Below are 26,069 nucleotides of genomic sequence, written 5' to 3'. Positions count from 1 at the left end.
TACATGCGGTATCCACATCGAGCAAACACTAGAGGTTACCGAGATCACACAGATCCTTATCGACAATATGCAGCAGTACCATGGGATTACAATACAAGGATATGGTGCGGATGTTGTGGAAGATATGAACACATTAGTTCCAACTATTTTATAAGGTTTGGAATGAACAACCGGAGATCATGGAGAAATCCTAGAATGGCATGTTTTCATTGTCACAAAGTTGGACATTTAGCTGGAGATTGCAGAGATCAACCTAGAAGAGACATTGAAGAGATAAAAGAAAAATTCAAGATGATTTGGAAAAAGAAAGAAATTATGTCAGATGAAGAAAGCACCTTACCTACCGAGTTAGGTGCACCTATTTCAAATTAGTCAAGAAAAGGTATGAAGGGACTGCATTCTCTAAAGGTTAAATCATAATAGTTCCTATTCTATTATGTACAAAATTCAAAATCTACATAGTTAAGATGCAATTAGTCAGTTTAAATACTATATAGGAAACCTGTTGTCATGCCCAAACTTTTGGGCAAGAACACAAACAACAAATTTTTTTATTTTTTATTTTTTAAAAACACTTAATTTACGTGCAACCTATGTTTATACAGTTGTGACAACTAAACAAGTCACTCCAAACTTAATCTTAAATGATAATAAATTGGGTTTGCTAAAGCGAGAGATGAATTCAGACTTAACTAGGAGCCTTAGGATTTGAGATAACCCATAGATGATAAAATTAGATTATTACTTACGTAACAATCACGATAACTCTTGTTATCAAGTAGAACAATTTAATTTTATAAGGTCGATATTAAATTCTCTCAAATGTCCTTTTCTTTACAGATGCGAAAAATATTAGATCAACCTTCTCTACATAGACATTAGCATAATTATTTAATTCAATAGTTAGTCCTCTAAGTCAAGGTATGTTAAGTATTCACCAATACATAAAACTTATAGCCTCTTTATTGTAACTTATTTAATCCATATATCTTTTAATTCAATACTAACATGATTTCCAAGAAATTATTATTAATTAATAAATTTGGAGTGCCAAACGTCATTATAATAGTTAGATTTTTAAATGAGAAATCACACTAGGGATAAATTCATTCTAAAGATCCAGCCCATCGACTTATTTTACAATAACTTATACAACCATACCCAATCACTTAAATCGTTAATGATCATTAAATACCCTTCCTATATCTTTAAAATATCCAACAAAGGTATTTGATAAACTTAATTCAGGCTGAAGTATAATATTCCTCTGAACATTAGGTATTAGATGTTTAATACACGATATTGAACATTAGGTATTAGATATTTAATACATGATGCTTAAATTTCTTCTAGGATTTATATCTAATCAGTCAACCCTATAAAATTTCCATTAAATTTCTCTTTTAATAATCTTACTCAAAGGGAGTGCATTATTCCTCTAATGATAATTAATCTCCAAATTTAATATATATTGACATTCAAAATATATATATATATATATATATATATATATATATATATTTTAAATCAACCTTCTATTTAACTATTTCTTTTAATGAATTTTCACTATACTTTCCTATGATATGGGATAATATGTTTTCAAAACATTAAGTACCAACCCAAATGAATATAGAGATTTCACTTCTTATATATATATATATATGCATTTAGACATATGCTTATGATTCTAATCTAAAGAGAAGGGGTTGGGGGAAATTTTATTTTACTTTAGATCCTTTAAACATTCCCGCCCATAATTCTCATCTTTAAAAGAAAACAAGGCCAAATGAATTTGCCCTAACCCGAAATTAGGGTTAGGGCATGTGTTTTTTTTTAAAACTTACATGTATATTTTCTTATTTTATTAGGGCGGATTTTTTTTGTGTTTGAGTTGCAGGTTGGGACGAGTTTAGCGGGGTAAGTGGAGGCGGCACCGAAAGGGAGGGTGGCACCGAAGGGGATGATGGCACCGAAAGGAAGGGAGGCACCGAGGGTAACGCGAGCGACGCAAAAGGGGAACAACAGCCAGCGCAGAGGGTTCGAGCGGCGCGATCTACGGCTGCAGGAGACGGCCACGTCGTAGGCACAGGGATACCCCTGCGGCTGTGGGGATGGCTTCCCACAGACCACGGAGCCAAGGCTCCGTGACTGTGGGTGGCCCCTCACAGTCGCAGGGTTAAGCCCTGCGGCTGTGGGCGGCCGTAGCCCCTCACACCGCCACAGGGCCGAGCCCTTGATGATGCTTTCTCTTTTTCTTTTTTTTTTTATATTAAAATTTTATTTATGCTTTGCTGTTGAAAATAAAAGGAACTTAGTTAAATGTAAATGTTTAGATATATATATATATATATATATATATGTATATATATATATATATATATGTATATATATATGTATATATATATATATATATATATGTATATATATATATGTATATGTATATATATATATATGTATATGGGTATATTTTTTTTTATATTCTTGTCAAGAAATAATTATAAAATGTATAAATGTGGCAGTCCGATCAAGGGATAAAACAGTCACTAAATTAGAGGTCACTTATTTAAGTCTGTTTAATACATTTGTTTGACCAATCTAACTTAAACTCAAATATAAGGCTAATTTATTAAATCTGATTAAACATGATTTCTAATGCTTGCACCAACTTAATGAAGAGATTTTCTTAAGAAAATACAGCATCTTGGTATTCCATATTAAGACTTTCTGCCTTTACTTAAATAAATTATATATGCTTATATATATATTTTTTTAAATATGGTTAAAGATACATATCCATAACTTAGAGCATGCTAATCTCCAATGGTCAGATTTGACTTAAAAATTGTTTTCTTTTGTTACATATAGCCTTCCTTTTTGCTTTAAAAAAAAATAATTAGATCTAGATTTGTTTCCCCTCCCACTAACATGCATCTTCAGCATTAGAAAATATAACAGAAATGAATTTCTTTCAGCTACAACTAACTTCTCTAGAATATCATTAAATCAGTATTTTCAACATTAGGAAACATGACAGGAAGGAGATTAAACAGCAATAAAAATCAAAATTTCATTTCTTATTCAAAAGAGGTTGCCTTATTAACGTATTGGTTTATACTATATTTTTTTTTTGCTCAACAACACCACTAGCTTTTATCCAATTTATTTCCTTTCAAAAAGCTTATTATGACATGGACAAATTCTTTTCCTAATACATTGCAACAAGAAGATATTAATAAATAGACTATTTCAAATATCCATAAGGAAATATCTCTAATTCTTTATTCCTTTCTTTATAAGAGTATGTACAAGTAATTTACATTTTCATTTCATAATAAAACTATGACAACTAAGTACATTTTCTACATTTGATGACTTGTACAATGGATAGATCTCAAACTTAGCCTCTCATCTCTACTAAATGAGGGCTCCACAAATATATGCATTTTGCTTACTAAATCACAATAAATTTTTGATCCACTCAATGCCATCCCTTTTTCTTCTCTTCCAAGCAACCTGCAATATAAAATACAACTTTGACCATGGAGAGCTCACCTCCTAGCCTAGGCTTACTAGAAGCCACCCCCGAGCTTGGAGAACCAAGCACTAGACGGGTTACAAACAAACATCCCAACAACAAAGGAAAAACACTCAATCATGCATATTCCCATCCCAAGCTACACTTTCACCACATTTTGTGGTGATCATTCCATGGGTGGAAGTGGACCAAGTACCATTGGGGAGATTGCAAGCTCAAAACAACTCAAGCCACCTCATGGCCAAACAAAATACAACAAATTTCCCTTCCACACCTTATGCCCCCCAAAGGCATCAAGCCGTATTTCCTCCCCTTATGACCCCCAAATGCATACACAAGGCTATGCAACAAGGGTCACAAAGGACACCCTTGAGAATCACTCTCCATAAGGAGAGCCTCTCACCCAAGGCTGTCATGCTTCTTCCACCCCAAGACCATCCTACTCCCCCAAGAGTAGGAGATCTTGGACACTCCCAAAAAACAACAACAAGAACACATAAACAAACATAGAAATGAAAACTACACATTCTTTTTCTCAACAACAATTTACATTAACACATTCTTTTCACAAGCATTTCCTTCCTTCAACAAAAACATCATAACAAACATAAACAACATAAATAGGAGGAGATAAAAACCAACCTTATTCTGCCAATAGGTATGCTAAAATTAGTTGGGGATGAGCTGCCCAATTCCACACAAACTTTTCTCCAATCTCTACCCAAAGTTCTATTCTCCTACTAATTTTCAAAACAAAAGCATAATCTCCAAAAATGGAGAGTGGGTGATTACTCACTAAGTCTCCAATTCTTGCCTAAGAAGGCCTCTCACACACTTCCCAACCCCTTGGGTGAGGTGAGAGTTTCCCATTGGTTGCTCTTCCCAAACTCTTACACATTACTAAAACTGGAAAGGGAAAAGGTGAGAGAAGACGGGGAAGAGAGTTTGACATCAAAAGGGAAGGTTGTCTATCCTAGGAGGAACTTTCTAAGTTGAATTTTCGTTCACCTTGGAAACACCACTTTTTGAGGTGACTAAACAGTCACATGGGAGAAGTCACATGTTTCAAAATACCCCTAACCCATAGGTATACCCTTTGGACCTTTGGAAAAGCCTTAAAACTGACCCTAGGAGTCCATTTAACCCTTTAGAAACCCAACTGAAGTTTACCTACGGGTCAAACCTGAGTTGACCACTCCCAAGACTCCCTACCCAAGGCAAATTTGGGACCACACTCATGTTTTGAATGGCTTTGGTAGAAAAAAAAATCCCTCCAAGAGACAAGTCAAAATCAATGACACTAATCAGCACATGTGTCAAGTGACACAATAAAAATACAATATAAAAATCACACATGGAATTTGTCTCTTGTGGGATTACACATATACATAAAAATTAATTTTAACACTCAAGCATCATACACTTCACAAATAAAATACATTACGAATGGGGTGTTGTCTCTCCAAATAGACAACTCCCGGCTTAACAAGCGTACATTGGTCTAGGTTTGGTTCTCCATATAAATTCCATGGTCACATGGATAATTTTCCTGCGCATCTCAATTAACATATTAGTAATCCCAAGTAATCACAATTATACATAATCAGATACATATATTTCATTGCACATCAAACACTCGTACATTTGACAATAATAATTCAATATCTCATCCTTTCAAATTCGATTTCACATAGCAATTATCGTAATTCTCAAAATTGAACCATTCATACAATAAACATCATTTTTCTATCATCAAACTGAAGTCCTGCAATTCCAATAATGAAATCCACCATTTCCAAGAAATTCTATTCTAGCAACATATAAAGCTTCATAATCAGCAAGCATAAAACAAAGCATCAACATATGTCAATGTGATCCAAATCATGGAATCATATAGGTTTTCAAGTTCATAACACATCAAAATGTACACCACAAGGTGAAATGATTTCTATAGCTTGGTTCAATTATTTTTCTCACCAGTCTATCTATCTAACTTAGCCCATCCTATTGAGTTATAGCATTTATTAATAGAATCAACCATGGTCACTATGAAAATCAAAGCTTGATTGGGGAGGGACCCTACACCTGTCAAGTCGGTGTATACAGGAAACCTGTCAAGTCGATTAATAAAGGAAAGTTGGTTACTCGGTTAAAACTAAAAATGGAGTAAATCGACAAAAGGTGAACTGAGTGCATTTAATGTCTTGACCTAACTTGCATGGAGCCCGATGAGGTATTTTTGAGTACTTAAAAGTGTTTTTGCAGTCATTTTCATTCACCAAGTTTTCGAGAAGTAGAGCAAAGCGAATCAAAGTGATCAAACTTCACTCAAAGCAAATTTTGAGGTATTTTCATCAAATCTATTCACTGTTAAGCTGGTTTCCGATCTAGTCAAATTGCTATTGTCTACTAAGTGTGAAGCATCAGTCGTTTGTAAACCCTAAGGATAATTTGTCAAATCTTACCCGAAACCTACCATGGCGCCCAAGATCCAAGACCCCGTAGTTGTCCAAAATGTGAAGAAGCCCTCGCTGAAATATTCTTTAACTCCGAAAGTTGCCTCTGAACCGGATGACAAAACTACATTTTCACTCATCCCAGATCGAGTCTTGTTAGTAGATGTTAGATTCTTCACCAAAATTCGTGTTGAGTAACTCGGTCATGTCGAGATTAGTGACACATTTGATGAACTTTGCACTGATGGCAAACTGGATAGCAAATTTGAGCATATCAAAATCAAGGGATTAACTAAAGCCCTAGTCTATCCCCATGTGTTCAAACCCCAGTGGGTTAAGTTTGTCTTGAGCAGAGTACATGATGATTTCATGTGGCTACAGGAGCAACCGTTCAAGATCACTAAGGAAGTCATTCACCTGATCACTGGGTATCCCATCTATGATCATGCACGAGCACAGAAAATGATGTCACAAAAGGAGCTAATCAGTCTAACTGGAGTAGAATCTGATTACCAAGGACTGAAACTGAATAATGTCACTAATGCAAAACTCAAGCTTGCAATAAGAGTAATTGGTTACTGTTTCTTCCAATCTGCAAGGGAAAACAGTGTACCATGTGTTGCAGTTGACTTGGCCTACAAAATAGTGAAGAAGGGAATGAAAGTAGACTTGTGTGAAGTACTACTGAAGAACTTGTTTGAGAACCTAAACACAATAAGGAAGCCAAAGAAGAACAACTCAGCAAATACACTAAAGTTTGATTCACTGCTTGTATGTATGTTTTTCTATTTTGAGAAGTTCTTTCCCTTAGTCAGTAAAGTAGTATGGGAGCTACACTGATCTATCACCCATCAGATAAATGACTTCATCAAGAAGTTAGGAGATAACTTTAATGATATCATGGATGATTACTTCAGCAAATTCCAAGAGAAAATGCACAACAGGTACAGGATTCCACCACAGTTGGTAGAAAAATACAAGGACAATATATGTTTTGAGGTCGACACTGATTATTGCTATATAAATGTTGTTGAACTGAGGACTCAATCATTGCAACCAATGGGTTATGAAATTGATTATGATATTACACAGCAACAAATTGATGCCTATTTATCATTGCCAAGGCATGCAACCAAACTAAGGTATGGAACCTATGAAGAGGTGAAGGAGAAAGTAAAAATGAGCATTGTAGTACCTAAGGCTACAAAAAAAGCTACAAAAATGATAAAGGTTTTATCTGAGAAATTTGGAGAAGAATCCTCCTCTACACCTGTCAAAGGCAATCTTACCATTACCGAAGAGGAATCAAAAGCACAAGAGGCAGCAATAACATTAAGCATAGAGTTTCCTAAGGGTAAAGTTCTGAAAAGAAAGAAACAGGACATCTCAAAGGCCCTACCGACCCCACCAACAAAGAGACCCAACACCAGAGCATCAACTGCATCACCAAGTAAGAACCAAAAGAGTGTTACTGCACCAAAGGTAACCAAGACCTATAAGAAATCTACTCGGAGACTCATTTTGGCAAAAGAGTCGAGTGATATAGAGTCTGATGATGCAAATAAATTCTAGATTGTGAAAAGCAAAAAGGTAAATATTCACAGTGTTGAAAATTTTTGTGCCAATCTTAAAGAATACGGTGGATTTGCAGGATTTAGATATGTTAAGTATGAGTCTAGGAATAATGATGAGAAGCAACAAATTGAAGAAGCTGTCATCTGTACACTTCTGAAGTTTCGGCTAGCTCCATTAGAACTAGCAAAGTCACTTCTGAGTGAATTATACTTACATATTAACAGATGGAAATATGCAATGGAATCAGAGAGACAAATAAGAGAAAGAAGTCTAGTCCATCTATTTCCTGACATGTCCGTAGCAGAAATCAAGGAGCATTTGACCACATACAGTTCTAAATTTCTTGTGAAACAGAGAGCCTTAAAATTGATGAATGGGCTATACATTGATGTGGAGAATGAGACAAAAGCCAAGTGGCAGGAGATCTTCAAACAAAAGGATGTCGGTGAACAATCTCAAATTGAAATTGTTGATGTCACCGAGCATCGTCCAGACCTGGTTGACACCATTCAAATTGATGAAGATGTAATGGAAGAAGCAACACCAGAGCAAGAAATGATTGAAGGCACTACTTATGCAAAACTTTTCTCTAGTGAATCTGTCTTAGAACAAGTTCAGCCTTATCCGCCGATGAAGCCACCTGTCTCAACTGAAGCTCCCAAGGACACAGAGCAAGGAACCGAAGGTACCAAATCTGAAGCTGCAAGAGATACAACCAAAGATCAGACGTCTCAAGCACAAACAAGCACTGTAAATGTTACAACTGAGACCCCTAGCACTGAGCCACCCAAAGACACTACAATGGCTACAAGAACCAACCAAAGTGTTGCATCTATCGAGCAACCTACCGAGGGTCAGCAAGCCTCACAAGAACTTGTCTTAGTGCCACCGACCAAAGGAAAAGAAAGGAAGGTAAGAAAGAATAGTTTTAAATTTGACTTGTCCAAACCGATAGTGTTTCCCAATGTAGAAATCTCCAAATTGAAAGGGCAAGCACTCATAGAATTTGGTGAACTATGCAAAGCAAAGGCTGAACAGGAGAAGCAACTAGCCATACAGAAGAAGAATAAAGTACTTCAGAAGGTTAGGACACTACTAACAGACATGCTACCATCAGCAATAGTGTCAACCGATGCAGCCATCCATATTCAATTGGATGAACTCCTAAATCAGATTGAAACATCTGGAGTTGATGCATCTGAGTACTTAAGAAAACTCAAGGATAAAGAGCTTACTGCTAAAATGATAGAGGAAGTACAGAAATCCATTATTGTTGGCAAGGTAAAACTTATCAAATTCATTGCTGAGTTGTCCCTTCAACTCAAGCATATTCTTTATTTATTCCAGAAACTGTGTACATTTTCCTTATTCATTAAAGATGTCAAAAATAAAACTGATGCAATTGAGAAAGAGATCACCGATCTCTCAACTAAGTTGAACACCGAGCCTAATTTAGTTTAGAATTTTTATAAAGGCTTCAACAGCTCATGGCTCAATAGTTAGAGCTCAGGAATGAAGAGCATAAAATCAGGATGGACATAATGACCCTTCAGACATTATTCCTTCCTCATCTCTCATCAGTACAGGAATAGATCAACAGAGCTACATGCCTATCAACTACACAAGAGGGAAGCACTCTTGATGGCTTAATATCACTCTTAGCTGATATTCAAGCACAAAATTCATTAATGGAAAGTGTAAAGGATTCACTCTTAGTCGCCCTCACTGATGCCCGAACCAAGTATAAGTCTATTTTTTATCAGTTACCGCCTCCGGATGGAAATTAAGTTTTTAATGTTTGTCAAAAAGAGGGAGTAATATTATGATACTACATAGAGGAAATTAATACCCAGCAAAGGGGTGGTAATACTATATTTGGAGAGTAATACAGTTTTGGTGATACAATTTTGGTAACATGGTTTTGAGTATTGTATACAAGAGGAGTATACCTAGCAGAATACATAGAGCATTCAGAGCACACAAGCATAGAATAGAACCGAACAAGCAAAATTTAGAGTTATGTACAGAATAATGATAAGGGGAGTATATCTGCATATACTATTTCATTGACTATTGTATATATTTTCAAGTGTAGTCATTTTGCAAGTATATAGTTTTTGAGTTATGACTTTGAAAGTAGTTTTTGTCAAACATCTCAACTAATGTCAAAAGGGGATATTGTTACTACTTATCAAATTGCCATTAGTTTTATATTCAAAGTCATACTATATATTCTAGTCAGTTAGTATTACTGAATCATGCAGTCAGTACACACAGAGAAGTCGGTATGAACAGTCTAGTTAGTTAAAGAAGAAAGTAGTCATAGAACACAATATTCACCGAGCTATTTACCGAGTATTGTTTCATGGCTACCGAGCAGTAAAGTTAACTCGCCGAGTTGATATTCACCGAGTGAATCATTTTACTAGATACATTGAACTTGGACATGCACATGAAAACGTGTTACAAGATTGAGGCACATCTAACCGTTTTTTCATTAGAAATTGCACTAGAAGATTGTGTATGATTGCAAGGTCAATCTAACCAATGAAATATTTTGTTTAGTTATTCATTAGAGGAATATTTTTGCAAGATCGAAGCAATGAATTAGATCACCACTGTAAGAGATCTATTTATACAGCATGGGAAGAGAGAAATATGTGTGGATGAATATGTATGAATGCATGTGTGTGTATGCATGAAGGAATACTGTTACAGAGACACAGAGAGGTCACCGAGAAGGTTATCAGTGAACAATCGAAGAATAGAGTAAACAGAAGGGTTTATTGAGTTACAATATGGGTTACCGAGGTATGCTACAAGCTAGGTAATCTTATTCTGAGCACGTAGAATTTTCTATAGCATTTCAGATGTAAAGTTGCAGATATTTGTAATGATTCTATTGTAATATTTTGAAGTTGTAAGAGATACCTTTAATAGGGTAAAAGACTCTAACCAAGTCTATAAATTGTAAATCCTTTAACCAAGTGCACCATTTATATAGTGTTGTAAAATCCTTTAGTAAGGTAGATCTAATAGATCTTGTTACTCCTAATAGGGTAAGCTATCAGAAATAGATAAATGTAGCTCTAACTGAGCAATCTTTATTATTGCAGTAGTGAAGTTGTGGGTGCCATCCCCATCGCAATTTTTCTCTCTAACCAAGAGTTTCTGCATGACCAAAATATATGTGTTATGGAGTGAATCATGTATGATTGTTATCTATTTGTTTTAACTTTATTCTATGTTACTGCACTATTATGTTTATGCATAACAGTAGGGTTATTAGTAAAGAAAAGTTTTGGAGTACTGATTCACCCCTCCCCTCTCAGTACATTAGCTTTCCATATTGGGCCTAACAGCCTCAACCCTTTTGCCTCACCTCTTGATCCCAAGGAAAAGAGGATAGGAACCTATTTGGAGAGGATTGCACTAGCCAAGGAACCCTCTATTAAGAAAGGAAAAGAACTGGCAGCAAAGAAAGCAAAGGCAGTGCCTGCAGCATCGACACCGACTACTACTGCAACTCCAAGAGTGACCAAGTGGTCACCTGCAAAGAAGAAACTGGTAGTGGCATCGACAAAAGTCTTTGAAAGAAAAAGGAATACTAAGTCAAATGAACCAGACTCTGAGGAGACTGAGTCTGATAAAATGCCAAAGAAGGCCAAACAGACAAAGAAGATGAAGAAGAATGAACTGGCAGCGTCTACACTGGTAAATATTGATATCTCCTCATATAAACCTTTGACACATTGTCAAAGAATAGTAAAGAATATTAGGAGAAAATTACTTCATGATTTAGTAGATTACTATGATGATTTTAGTGATGAGAAGAAAGAAGAGGTACTACAAGAATTATTATTTATTTGTGTAAGAATGACCGGTCGCCATCAGAGATTAAATCTCAGACACTAGATTCATTATATAAGGCATTAGATAATAAATGGCGCATTGCCATAGAAAAAGAACAGGAGATTAGGGAGAATGTCTTTGCACAGTACTTTCCCGACCTCTCAAACTCAGAATTATTTGATGTTTTGGACCAAAATAAAGGACTCTTCTTCACAAGGAGAAGAAGACTCTGGCTGTTAGAGGGAAGAATTGATGATGTTGAAAAAGACACTCATCAGCATATGAATCATGCTATTCAAGCTCACAAAACATGTATGGCCAACCTACAAGCAGAAAAAGATGTAGTCATATCCAAACCGGATGAAGCTTTTGATGAAGAAGGAAACCCGGTTGAAGAACCAATCGACACTATTGATGTCGATGCCCTAGACATAGAAGATGTCACTCAGGACATACCTTCTAAGGGAACAGAATAGGTGCAACAAGCCGAACAAGGCAGTGAGCAAGCCGAGGATAGACAGGAAATGACTAAGGAACAGGAAGAGAAAAAGAAAAGGGACGAAGAGGAAGAGAAGAGAAAAGAGGAAGAGGAGAAAAGAAAAGGTGAAGAGAAAAAGAAGCAAGAAGATGAGAGGAAAAAGAAAGAAGAAGAGGATAAAGAAAAGGAAAAGTAGAAGGAAGAAGAAAAGAAGAAGAAGGAAGAGGAAAAGAAGAAGAAGGAAGAGGAGGATAAAGAAAAGGAAAAGCAGAAGGAAGAAGAAAAGAAGAAGAAGGAAGAGGAAGAGGAAGAAGAGGAGAAGAGGAAGGAAGCGGAGAGGAAAAAGAAAGAAGAGGAAGACAAGGAACAAGAAAAGAAGAAGGAAGCAGAGAAAAAGAAGAAGGAAGAAGCAGACAAGGCAGCAGAAGCAGTGAAGAGCACATAGATGGAGACTCCAAAGGCAACTAGGAGTCAAGCCAAACCGGCTGATATCTCCAGTCCTATCGATCTCCAGTCTGCAAGTGAATTGGAGCTAATACAAAGAATCAAGGTTGCTCAAGAGTGCCTTGAAATCATTCGAAGGAAAAAGGAGCAAGATATAATTCAAGCGGCTATAGACACCCTTACTAGTTTGATCCCCGGTACCAATCTTCCCAACACTGAATCATCACTAGCACAGCTTAAGCTACTATGTACTATAGTGGATGATCAGGTGCAGAGTCTGGAAGAAGCAACTGAGGCAAATGTCAAGAAAGAGCATAAAAAGGCTCTTAACATTGCTCTGGTGAAAAAGTTGAATGAACTCCAGTCTGAACTTCTGAAAGACCAAAAGGATATAAGAGATGCTTTGGATGAGGGAAACCTACTACTACACAAAATCTGTCAACCCCATCTATTCTGCAATGATGTGCTAGCCCAGAAGCAAAAGCTTCAAATGGACTTACAGTCTTACTTAAGCACATTTAAGCCACCTTATGATTCCTTTGCAACTTATGGGCAAACTATTCACCGGTTTCAAATCCAGTCAGCCAAAATGGAACAAGAGATCAATACACGGTCTAGAGATTTGCAAGAGCTACAACTGGTTTTACTTCCACATCTGCAAATTCTTCAGAAGTGTTATCTGAACCTGGATGCCTTGACAGTTACGCAGGAGATGAGCATAGTTGATGCCATGGAAGAACAGGTATCCCAGATGCAAACAGAGAAAGAAGTGGCCACCTCCCTACTTGAGTCCTGGTCTCTATCCATGAAACAATTTTTGCAGGACTATAAATCGGTTTTTGACAAATATTATTCCTTGTTGTCATAAACTCCTATTATTTTAATATCAAATGGAAATAGGGTTGTTCAGCAGTACTTTGTCATTGTTGGCAAAGGGGGAGAAGTACTATATCTATTTTGGAGAAGAATAGGGAGAAGTATCTAGCTTTAAAATTTTGATATATTTTTTGATATATGCTTTATGCTCTGATATCTCAATGTTTATGTTCTGTATGCAAAATTTCTATACATTGTATTGATTAAGGGATAGTGTATATGCTTAGGAGGAGCAATTTTGTTAATGGCATGTTTGTTGTAAAACATTTAGATGTCAAAATTTTATTTTCCTAAGTGTTGCCATCAATGCCAAAGGGGGATATTGTTGGCATTTTTTGATGTTTATGTTGTGATTGTCATTGATGGACATGCATTGAGATCCACTTTATATGTATGAGCTAGAGCTCAACCGGTATCTGTTCCAACCGGTATGTTGTATTCTAGTCTTTAGACTATTGGTGTTTTTGTAGAATGTGTTTCCTAGTCTTAAGTGGCATGTCGACCCCAAGTGGTTCATAGATCTCAAGCGGTATGAGGGAGCAAAGTGGCATAACACATTCTTACCAGTCTTCATTTGTCAAACTAGCAACGGGTATTTTGTATGAACTGGTAATACTCTGTGATGAGTTACCAACCAACATTTTTGTGATGAGTTACCAATCCACCAATTGTTTGATGGTGCTTCTTGTGTCGTGTTACTAAGTATGTCTAGATTCATTGAACCTAGGAAATTGTAATGTAATCCTATTGGACCGACATGAAATTAGATTCCTTTAAAAGGACATCATGTCTAGGGTTTTAGGTTGTTGCTGAAAGGGTTTATGTTGTGCTAGGGTTTAAGGTGGTTGATGAGTTGTTGTAAGAGCGATCTTATCTAAGAAGATCAAGTTGTAACTGAGTGAGAGATAAAGAAGACTGAAGTAATGCTGGAATGCATTAGCAGTGAGCTATACTGGATCTAACCAAGTAGTTTGTGCTATTAGATAGATCAAACACTTGTTGATTACTCACATCTTTGACAAGTCTATAGCCCTTAACTGGGTAGGTCCAAAAGCCTTTTGTAAATTCCTATAACCAGGTGGTTCACCTCTGTGAATCTAAAATCCTCTAGCAAGGTAGTCTTTAATCGGACTTATCTCCTAACAAAGATTGAGATTCCTAACAGGATCTGTTCTGGTGAAGAACATCGTAAGACCTTAACGAGTCTGACCTTAACTGGTCTAGTTTCTATTCTACAGATAGTGACTTGTGAGTTCCATCTCACCGTGGTTTTTCTCATTTGGGTTTCCACGTCAAATATCTTGTGTTATGGTTGTATTGCTTTTGTGGGTGAATGCTTTATTTTGCATTTTGGTTTGCATGTATGATAACCAGTCTGTCTATTAAACTGTTTAACTAGTTTATCTTCAGACTGTTTAAGTATTTAAGTACAGAGATTTTTGGCATACTAATTCACCCCCCCCCCTCTTAGTATTTATCACTTAGTACATTTTTGAGTTTCTAGGAAGCAGTTGAAGACCTATCACGAAATACATATCTTAAGAAATCCATAAGTTAGTTTATATCAGGTTTGGTAATTCTATCCAAGGTGAAAAATCTGAAGGTTAATTTTTCCTTCATGATGTCCACTGTGGTTCCCAACCTACTATTGAAGTTCATTGTTTCAAAAATTGAGAAAAGTGAAAAGAATGCAATCATTAGAAAAGTTAAAAAAGAAAAAGGAAAGAAGAAAGAATTATCAAAATCTAAATTTAAAAGGTCCATTCAAGTACCTCCACCAAGGCTATGGATTCCTGGATGGTACTGGAGAAATACTTGAGGGAAGCCAGAGGTATCTCTATAAGGGCTATAGATGTCTTGCTAGAAGCAGAGCTATGCCCAAGATATCATTTTACATTGGGAACTACATACTTCACCTACACAGCTTGGATAGAATCTAACTTGCTTGGTGGTAACAAAACTCAATGGATGGTTAATGAATCATTTGCACACACTTACAGTTTCAGTTGTAACTTGGTCCTCTTTGGTGTGTTGGGGCTTGATTATGATTGGTTTTCTTTGAGTTGTCTTGTATGAGCATAAACCAAAGATTCTAGGTTCTTGAAGGGTTGAGAGCTTGAAAATGCATGGAAGAATTTTCCCAACCAATTCAACATTTGCTATGCCCCGCATAATGTACCCCAACTTTTTGCTTTTTGAGCTGCCCCCCCACCTTTTCTTTGATCTATTTTCATCACATTTTATTTTTGTTTGCACTTCGAAACCTCGGGTTCCCAAGGTACTAAAGTGCATTTTGTTCAATCTCTTTTGTTTGCTTTGTTTGACTTTAGAATTTTGGGAAGTCTTCATTGTTCTTCCTTTGACACTTCAGAACTCTAGAATCCCAAAGTGTTTCTTCATTAGTTTCTCTTTGATTTCAGAACTCCAAAACCCTGGAGTCCCAAAGTCCCATGTTTGCTTCTTGGAGCCCCAGGATCCCAAAATTCTAGAATCCGAGTTTCTCTCTTCTTTTTGTGTTTTGGTCCTTCTTCTGAGATCCAAAACTCTAGACTTTCGAGGTCGTTCTCCTTTTGACCTCTAGAACCTCGAGATCTTGGAACCTTGAAGTTGTTTGTGTGAGTTTGTTTTCCCATTGTGTTTCTTCTCATTGATCATTGTTGTCATCTTGTTGTTGCTTGTTTGTGTTTATTTTTGTGTGTGTTTTCTTGCCTTCATAATTTAGGGTTAGTCTTAGTTTCCCTCCTTTCAATAAAGTTGATTTTGAATCAAAACTTAGGGTTTTATGTTTTCTCAGCCTTGTTTCTCCATCTGGGGATCTCAATGATAGTTCTAATACTTAAAGTTAAGTATAGATGCCAAGCTAATAAGCTGAGAGGGGGGGGGGGATCATGCAACTTTAATCTTCCATAAAAACATCAGATTCAACCTCAGTAACATATACTTCAGTAATAAAACCAAAACTGCTAAACATGCAAACTCAAAAGCATATAAACATCATAACACTCATAACACCAGATTTAATGTGGAAACCCAAATAGGGAAAAACCACAGTGGGATTTCCGACCCACTAAGAAATATACTCTTCTAGAGTATGCTCGGTTAAAAGCAAATCTTGTTGAAGATTACAAATGCATTGCTAGATGTGACCCGGCTAAGGGATTTCCCTCAGATCTGTTAGGATCTTCACCTTGTTAGAAGTGACCTTCTTAAAGGATTTCAAACACTCAATCAGAATGTCACCTTGCTAGAGGGTTTTACAAATAAGACTGTTAAGTCCACTCGGTTAAGAGATTTTTTGTCACTTTACAAAATAACAGTAATAAAAATCTATCTGCAACTTCACATCTAAAATACTAAAGTAGATTCTTATTTTCTTAATACAATATAGACATATAACTAATCTTGTCCATCTGCTGGGCTCAATACTTTGTTATTCAAAATAGGTCTTCAAGCTTCAGTGCTTGGTAATCACTATGTAGCATCCTTGTGCATACACTTTCCCGCATACATTGTTTATCAATAGTTCCTTATTTATAAACAATAGCTAACCACTTAATCTCTTTGATCACATTTCCCATGATCAATCATAGCCATCAAGATCTTTAGACTTTGTCTAGGTTCAATGTATCCTTCGATCTGAAAATGTTTTACCCCATCTTGGATGTTGCGTACATTTCTTGGAACTTGTGCTAGGGTATTGCGGTTTAATTTGTGCTGCAGATCTTCCTACCGATTTTCCTTTGCCATAGATTCTTTAACAAACTTCATTCATGACATACCAATCATTTAATCATTGCCAGTTCATCAACTTCCTTCAATAAATAATGCATGTAATCATTTAATGCATTCTATTATTACTCGGTTGTAGCTCGGTAAATACTAAACTTCACTCGGTAGACATTCTGCCTTCATTAACCGATAGCAATAACCTTAGGGTTTACCGACTAGGTTCCTCAGGGTTTACCAACTAGGATCTTTGCTCGGTAACATAGTATAGTATTAACCTTACAATCAATAACATATGTATGATATCAAAAAAATCTAAACATCATGATCTCATCATTGTCTAACTCGGTAATAGTAGCCCATTGAATAACTTATTTCTCCCCTTATTCATCATATTCTTTCTGTGTCTTTTACCAACATCTTTATACTCATCAAATCATACTTCTCAAGATATGGCAACATCATACTGAATTAGAAAATCAATTTCTTGACATCAATGACAAAATAATAATATTAAGATAGTAAACATCCTTAATCAGTTATATCCATAATCATCAACAACCTTCTCAATATCCTTAATGAAATGCCAACAATCTCTCCTTCTCTATTATAATGCCAACAATCTCCCCCTTTGGCATTGATGGAAAAACCAATTGATTTGACCTAATTGATTCGGATTGCTGTGAGATTCTGAAATGCTGAAATGCTCTTCCCCTGTCATTAGAATTCTCCCTCATACATTAGTCTTCTCTTATTTTCTCTCCAGTCTTGCTTTTCTTCAATCTTCTCCCCCTTTGAAAATAATGCCAAAAATTAAAGAACTAAAACATAATTTCTTCCTTTATGAACTGATTTCCTACTGTTATGTGTCAACTTAGTCTCGGTCAGAGCATTTATGTCTTCAATTCCTATTTCATGTATTTGTTTCCTACACACCTTTACAAAACCTCCTAAAGTGTGTAAATCAACATCAACTCCTAAAAGATATTCTATAGAGTCATTGAATTGATACTTTCACTGAACTTGGTCAGTGAGTAGAAGATAGGAGTATGACCCCTAACTTACTTCTGAGATACTCAAAAGTGTCCCTTGGTAGTGGCTTGGTGAAGATATCTGCTATTTGTTCCTTTGTGCAAACATATTCCAACACCACTTTCTTCTCTTGAGCTTCTTCTCTAAGATAATGATATTTGATAGAGATGTGCTTTGTCTTAGAGTGCATAACATGATTCTTTGAAATGTTAATGGCACTATTATTGTCACAAAATATAGTTACTGGCTCGATAACTTTCTCATTTATACCTCCCAATAGTTGTTTGATCCATGCTATGTTGGTACAATTCAATGCTGCAGCAACGTATTCAGCTTCTGTTGTTGACTGTGAAACACATCCTTGTTTCTTGCTAAGCCAACTCACTAGTCTTTCTCCTAAAAAGAAAGCTCCTCCACTTGTGTTTTTCCTATCATCAATGTTGCCTGCCCAATTAGCATCAGTATAAACTTTTAAATCAAAGTCATTTCCTTTCTGATATACTAAGCCATAATCCTCAGTGCCTTTCAAGTATCTGAAAATTCTCTTGATTGTTGTCATGTGTGTTTCCTTAGGATCTGCAGAGAATATTGCAACTATACCTACTGCATGTGCTATGTCTAGCCTACTATGAACAACATATTGTAACTTTCCAATCATGGATCGATAAAGTGTCTCATCAAAAGATGCAGATTCATCATTCTTTGATAATTTATAGTTGGTAGTCATAGGAGTACTTACTAGTTTTGAATCCTCCATTCCAAATTTCTTCAAGATTTCCTTTATGTACTTGGATTGAGTAATGAAAATCTCATTTTTCATTTGCAATATCTATAAACCTATAAAATACTTTATCTCACCAATTAATGACATCTCAAATTCTTTGCTCATTTCATTACCAAAGTTCTTACATAGAGAGTCATTTCCATAAAATATAATATCATCAACAAATATGGTTGAGATCAGTATTCCATTTTCATCATTATTCATGTACATGTTACTGTTTTCACTTATTCTTATAAAACAAATCTTGATTAATTAAGAGTGCAATCTTTCATACCATGCTCTAGGTGCTTGTTTCAAACCATATAAAACTTTGTTCAATTTACATACCTGATCTTTATTCTTGTTTTCAACAAATCCTTCAGGTTGTTCAATAAAAACTTCTTCTTCTAATATACCATTCAGAAATGTAGATTTGACATCCATTTGATATACCTTGAAATTCTTGTAAGCAGCATATGCCAACAATGTTATTACTCCTTCTAGTCTAGCCATAGGTGCAAAAGTTTCACCATAATCAATTCCTTCTTCTTGAGCATAACCTTTGCAAACTAGTCTAGCTTTATTTTGAATGACCTCTCCTTTTTCATTCAACTTGTTTCTGAAAATCCACTTTATACCAATTACATTTTTGTCCTTCGGTCTTGGGATCAATGTCCAAGTGTCATTCTTCTTGATTTGATCAATCTCCTCTGTCATAGTATTTATCCAATCTTCACTGTTAAATGCCTCTTTCACTATTCTCGGTTCAAATTCAGATATCAGACATGTGTTCTGTCTCAATTTGTTCCTTGTCATCACTGGATCATCCTTATCTCCTATAATCTGACTTGATGCATGATGTCTTCTAACATACTTGGTTAATACGGGCTCGGTAGGCTCTATATGATCTTCTTCATCACTCGGTAACTGACTATTCTCTTCATTTCCTTCAACAGTTCTCTCGATAAGACTTGTTGGTTGAACATAGACAAATTCATCATAATCTTCTGGTTCTTTGGAGTTTCCTTCATCATTTCTTTCTGCAAATTCATCAATTTTCACATTTGCACTTTCTACTATTTTGTTAGTTGATTTGATCAAACATTTAAATGCTTTACTTCTAGAAGAATAACCAAGAAATATTCCTTCTTCACTTTTCTGATCAAAATTGCCATTTCTATCATCTTTGTGTACATAGTGTAGACACCTAAAATTGTCATGTCTAATTAAATAAATATTTTTATTTATTTAATTATCTAAGCCTAATTCTTCTATTAATTAAATAAATCTTTATTTATTTAATTAATTCATTTATCCTCTTCTAGCCTTATTTCTCATTTAAATAAATACATTTATTTATTTAAATTATCCTTTTCCTAAATCAAATAAATATCTTATTTATTTAATTGATCCCACTTCCTCTATTAATTAAATAAATCTTTATTTATTTAATTAATTCATTAGCCTTTTCTACCTATGACACATGTCATTCATCTCTTAATTCCTACACTACCTACCCTCTCATTATTTTCTTATTTTCTTTACCTACCCTTTAATCATAGCCGGCCATTTATCTTTTACACGTCTCAATCTTATCCCTCCATTTCATATAGTCTCTTCTATATAAAGAGATTCTTCCTTCATTATCAACCCAAAATAACTAACTAACTACTTGATCAATTGACTACATTACACTTTGCACTTTCATATGCGATCCTACTTGCAACCACATTTCTATTCTTTGTTGAGCTCTTGTGCACATAAAATCTGAGAGAAAATATATCAAGCAAGATCAATGGAGATCCAAACCCTATTGGACATGTGATGGTATAATCTTTGTGATTTCATTTGATTTGCATTGTCTTAGGTAATCTTCATATGTTATGGTGGATCTTTGTTGTTGTTAGGCTAGGGTTTTTGTGGTTGATTTCATTTAGTCTTTCAATATTGTTGTTATCCATTTTCACCATATACACATAGCATCTACTTCCAAAGATTTTAAAATAACTTACATTAGGTTTCTTGTCATACCGGATTTCATATGGTGTCTTCAAAGTTCCTTTCTTCAGTTGTACTTGGTTCAGGGTGTAAACTGCTGTGCTTATTGCTTCTCTCCAAAATGTTTGTGGCACTTTCTTTTCAATCATCAGGGTTCTGGCACAATCCACAATAGATCTGTTTCTTCTCTCAGTAATTCCATTTTGTTGTGGAGTTCTCAGTGCAGAGACTTGTCTTTTAATACCATGATCATTGCAGAATAAGTTGAACTCATCAGATGTGAACTCTCCTCCTTTATCTGATCTAAGACATTTCAGTTGTCTTCCTGTTTCATTTTCAACTCTTGCCTTGTACCATTTAAACATTTGAAAAGCTTCTGATTTTTCTTTTAGAAACATAACTGACATCATCCTTGAGTAATCATCCACAAATAATATGAAATATTTATCACCATAATAACTTTGAACTTTCATAGGACCACAAAGATCGGTGTGCACAAGATCTAAAATTCCCTTAGAAGTGTAAGACTTACTTGTAAAGCTTGATCTTGTCATTTTACCCATCTGGCATCCTTGGCACATAGCATTCTCAGGTTTTTCCAAACTCGATAAACCTCTTACTCAGTGCTTCTTGCTTATTTTGATCAAATTATCAAAATTTACATGACAAAACCTTTTATGCCATAACCAGGTATCATCTATCTTTGCATATAGACATTGATTCTAAGTTGAATCAAGATGAAATGTCTTACCTTTTGTTTGTGTCCCGGTAGCAGCTAACTTTCCATTCTTGTCATGAACTTTGACAATTCCTTTCTGAAATTCTATTTGGTATCCTCTATTGTTTAGCTGTGCTACACTCAACAAATTATATTTCAAACCTTCAACCCAATAAACATCATTGCACTTTGCATTGTCAAGAAGTGTTATGGATCCTTTACCTTTTACCAGACATGGTGCATCATTACCAAATCTTACATAGCCTCCATCATAGTCTTCTAACATAACAAACTTGTGTTTATCACCTGTCATGTGATGTGAGCATCCACTATCTATGACCCAAGAATCATTAGTATTTATGTGAGATATTAGGGATTTTTCTTCATACTTTTCTTCATCTGATCCATCTTTGATAGCCACATAAACTACTTCCTCTATATCAGTTTCATCTGATTTATCATCATTGGATTCCTCATCGGATATTAAGAATGACTTTCTATCTCTTCTTTTGAAGTCTCGGTGCCCTCTGTAATGATTATCTTTCTATCTATCATCTCAGTAATCTCTCTTTTCGATATAATCTTTGTCAGGACAATTAGAAGCCATATCTCCTATCTTATCACAATTGAAACATTTCAAAGGTAGTTTTCCTTTATACTTACCTTTGCCTCTCGGTAAACTTCTGGCTAATAGTGCTTCAAACTTTTCTTGCTTTCTGATTTCCTCATACAGTTTGTGTACTTCTTCCATGTTCTTACGAAATCTTTCACTTGGTCCACTATGATCTCCTTTAGAGTACTTATACTTTCTTTCATTGTAATCATTAGATTCATCAAGATGAAAAGAACTAAATGCAGATTCAACTTTATTTACCGAAGACCCATTGTTATCAAAGTTACTCAACTCAAATGCATGTAGCTTACCAATAGTAGCATCTAAAGAAATTGGCATATTGGATACAAACCTTAATTCATTGATTGTAGAGACTTAGATTGCATAAGCTGGTAGAAGGGTTCTTAACAACTTACTTGTTATATCCTTTTCTTCAATGGTTCCACCTACTCCTTTGATTTGATTGACAATCTCCTTTAGTCTTGTACTGTACTGGGTTATGTTCTCACCTTCATTCATCCTCATAGATTCAAGTTGTCCTCTAAGACTATCCATTTTTTCTCTTTGAACATGTTCATCACCACCATACACAGATATGAGCTTGTCCCACATTGCCTTTGCATCATTGCAGCCTTCTAGATCATTAAACTCTGAATCGGTCAATGCAGATGTTATTTCAATCATTGCTTGGATATATTCTTGCTTTACCTTTATCTCTTCCATTGTCAATGGATAGGTTCTCGGTGTGATGAAATCATTCTCCAAATAATATACAGCATATTCTCCAACTCCTGATAGGTGCAGCTTCATCCTTTTCTGCCATGTAGAGAAACTTGACTTATTCATCTTTGGTGCATCCCTCTTATACATCTTTGGATCTTTTGCCTCAAGTACCTTAAAACTTTTTCTTCCAGAGTCCAAGGCTTTGATACCAATTGATAGTTCTGATACTTAATGTTAAGTATATATGCCAAGCTAATAAGATGAGAGGGGGGGGGGGAATCATACAACTTTAATCTTCCATAAAAACATTAGATTCAACCTCGGTAACATATACTTCAGTAATAAAACCAAAACTGCTAAACATGCAAAATAAAAAGCATATAAACATCATAACACTCATAACACCAGATTTAATGTGGAAACCCAAATAGGGAAAAACCACCATGGGATTTCGGACCCACTAAGAAATATACTCTTCTAGAGTATGCTCGGTTAAAAGAAAATCCTGTTTGAAGTGACCTTGTTAAAGGATTTCAAACACTCAATCAGAATGTCACCTTGCTAGAGAGTTTTACAAATAAGAATGTTAAGTCCACTCAGTTAAGAGATTTTCTGTCACTTTACAAAATAACAGTAATAAAAATCTATCTACAACATCACATCTAAAATTCTAAAGTAGATTCTTATTTTCTCAATACAATATAGACATAGAACTAATCTTGTCCATCTTCTGGGCTCTATACTCTGTTATTCAAAATAGGTCTTCAAGCTTCAGTGCTCGACAATCACTATGTAGCATCCTTGTGCATACACTTGCCCACATACATTGTTTATCAATAGTTCCTTATTTATAAACAATAGCTAACTGCTTAATCTCCTTGATCACATTTCCCATGATCAATCATAGCCATTAGATCTCCAGATTTGGTCCAGGTTCAATGTATCCTTTGATCTGAAAATGTTTTACCCCATCTTGGAACTTGCATACATTTCTTGGAACTTGTGCTAGGGTATTGCGGTTCAATCTGCGTTGTAGATCTTCCTGCTGATTTTCCTTTGTCATAGATTCTTTAACAAACTTCATTCATGACATACCAATCATTTAATCATAGCTAGCTCATCAGCTTCCTTCAATAAATAATGCATGTAATCATTTAATGCATTCTGTTATTACTCGGTTGCAGCTCGGTAAATACTAAACTACACTCGGTAGACATTTCATCTTCATTAACCGATAGTGATAACCTTAGGGTTTACCGACTAGGTTCTTTGCTCAATAACATAGTATAGTATTAACCTTACAATCAATAACATATGTATGATATCAAAACAATCTAAACATCATGATCTCATCATTGTCTAACTATGTAATAGTTGCCCATTGAATAACTTATTTCTCCCCTTATTCATCATATTCTTTCTGTGTCTTTTACTGACATCTTTATACTCATCAAATCATACTTCTCAAGATATGGAAACATCATATTGAATTAGAAAATCAATTTCTTGACATCAATGACAAAATAATAATATTAAGATAGTAAACATCCTTAATCAGTTATATCCATAATCATCAACAACCTTCTCAATATCCTTAATGAAATGCCAACAATCTCTCCTTGTCTGTTATAATGCCAACACTCAAGTTCTTAGAATCCCAAAACTCCCTCTATTATCCTAATATGGAACCCCAAGATCTCGAAACCATCAATAATGGACCTCAGAACCCCAGGATCCCAATACCATCAATAATGGAACCCGAAACCCCAAGATCGTGAAACCATCTATAATGGACTCTTTAAAGAACCCAGAATCCCATAATTCTGGAGTCCCTTATGGTTTTGCCAATATGATGGAGTTGATTATGTATCTTGTATTGCAGGTTGAAGCAAGCTTATGGAACCTTCCACCTCATCTCGAAAGAAGACTAGAGGAGAGATTAAATTGGAGAAAAACCCACCAGCAATGAAATATCAATATCAGAATCAGACCTTGATATCTAAGATAAACTAGAGAGTACAAAGGAGGTACTCAGAGTGTGTAAGTTCATGATGGAGTACATTTCTGATCCACCAACTGCTTCAATAGAATTCTTCATCAACAACTACCATAAATACAAAAAGAATAAAAGACAAACAGGTAGTTAGAAAAAGAAAACGCATGTTGAAGTAGGTCCAACGCCACAACCACTGTAGCTTCAACTGATACTAGATGTCATACTTTCTTTTATTTTGTCTCATGTTTGCATGGTTCGAAGCTCCTAAACCTGAGGTACCATAGTGAAAATGAAATGCAAGCACCAATTTTTTAATAGTTAAGTGGAGTGCACAGGTAGCGACTTGCATGTCGACTGGAACCCCCACCATTTTGTAATCCTAGTTTTTAGGCATGATTCCTTCCTAGGATGTAGGGGTAAACTTCTATAAATTATAAAGTTTGGGCCATTTTAGGGGTTCATGAATTGATGATTCAAGGCCATTTTAGTTAGATACTTTATACCTTTTCTGCAATTTCTTTCTCATATCTATTTTGCTATCCATTTTTTAATATTAATACAAAGCAACTTGTGGATTGCCTGGTCTACAATACGTGTTTTTATAGTTGATGTTCTTTGTAGTTTGGTGTCTTACATGTTTTCATAGTTGATGTTATTTGTAGTCTGGTATCTTCTCTCATTCTACTTAGTAGCTTGTCCTTTCAGTTTTATTATTTTATGAATCATATTATGCATGTGAATGGTATATGAGGATGAAATAGTAGAATAATTTTATGATATTTTGGTATCCAATTCCATTTATATGTGATGACTAACTTTGCATTTTAGTTGGAATGCTATGTAAATGTTGCTTTAAGTGTTATTGATAATACCTTTCTGTGATACACCAACTTCATAATTCGCTCAGTTGTTAGGATTGGTTTTGTTATATTCTCTTGTTACCCTGACCTATCTTTTGACATTTGTTTATCAAGTCAAAAATAGAAAATACTAAAAAACAATTTTGTTTGTTTTGTTTCAACCAGTAGGCCCCTTGAGAAGTACAGTTACATTAGCCACCGAGTTATCCAATATTGTCATGGCCCGACTACAAAGACCTTGGAGTTGTTAGTCTTTAATATTGATTACCTTTTAGGAGAGGTGGTATACATTCTCATATGCTACCTGATTGTTGGTGAGTGTGTCGAAACACCCATTAACGGGACCCTACTATTTCTTCTACCAAAGTAGCTCAAACTCCACAGGCTGCCATGAAGACTACAATGTCAAAGACCACTAATAAGG

This window comes from Cryptomeria japonica, chromosome 1 (assembly GCF_030272615.1).
Source record: "Cryptomeria japonica chromosome 1, Sugi_1.0, whole genome shotgun sequence".
In the NCBI taxonomy this organism is placed as follows: domain Eukaryota; kingdom Viridiplantae; phylum Streptophyta; class Pinopsida; order Cupressales; family Cupressaceae; genus Cryptomeria; species Cryptomeria japonica.
The sequence above is the reverse complement of the archived record's forward strand: the minus strand, read 5'-3'. Positions refer to the sequence as shown.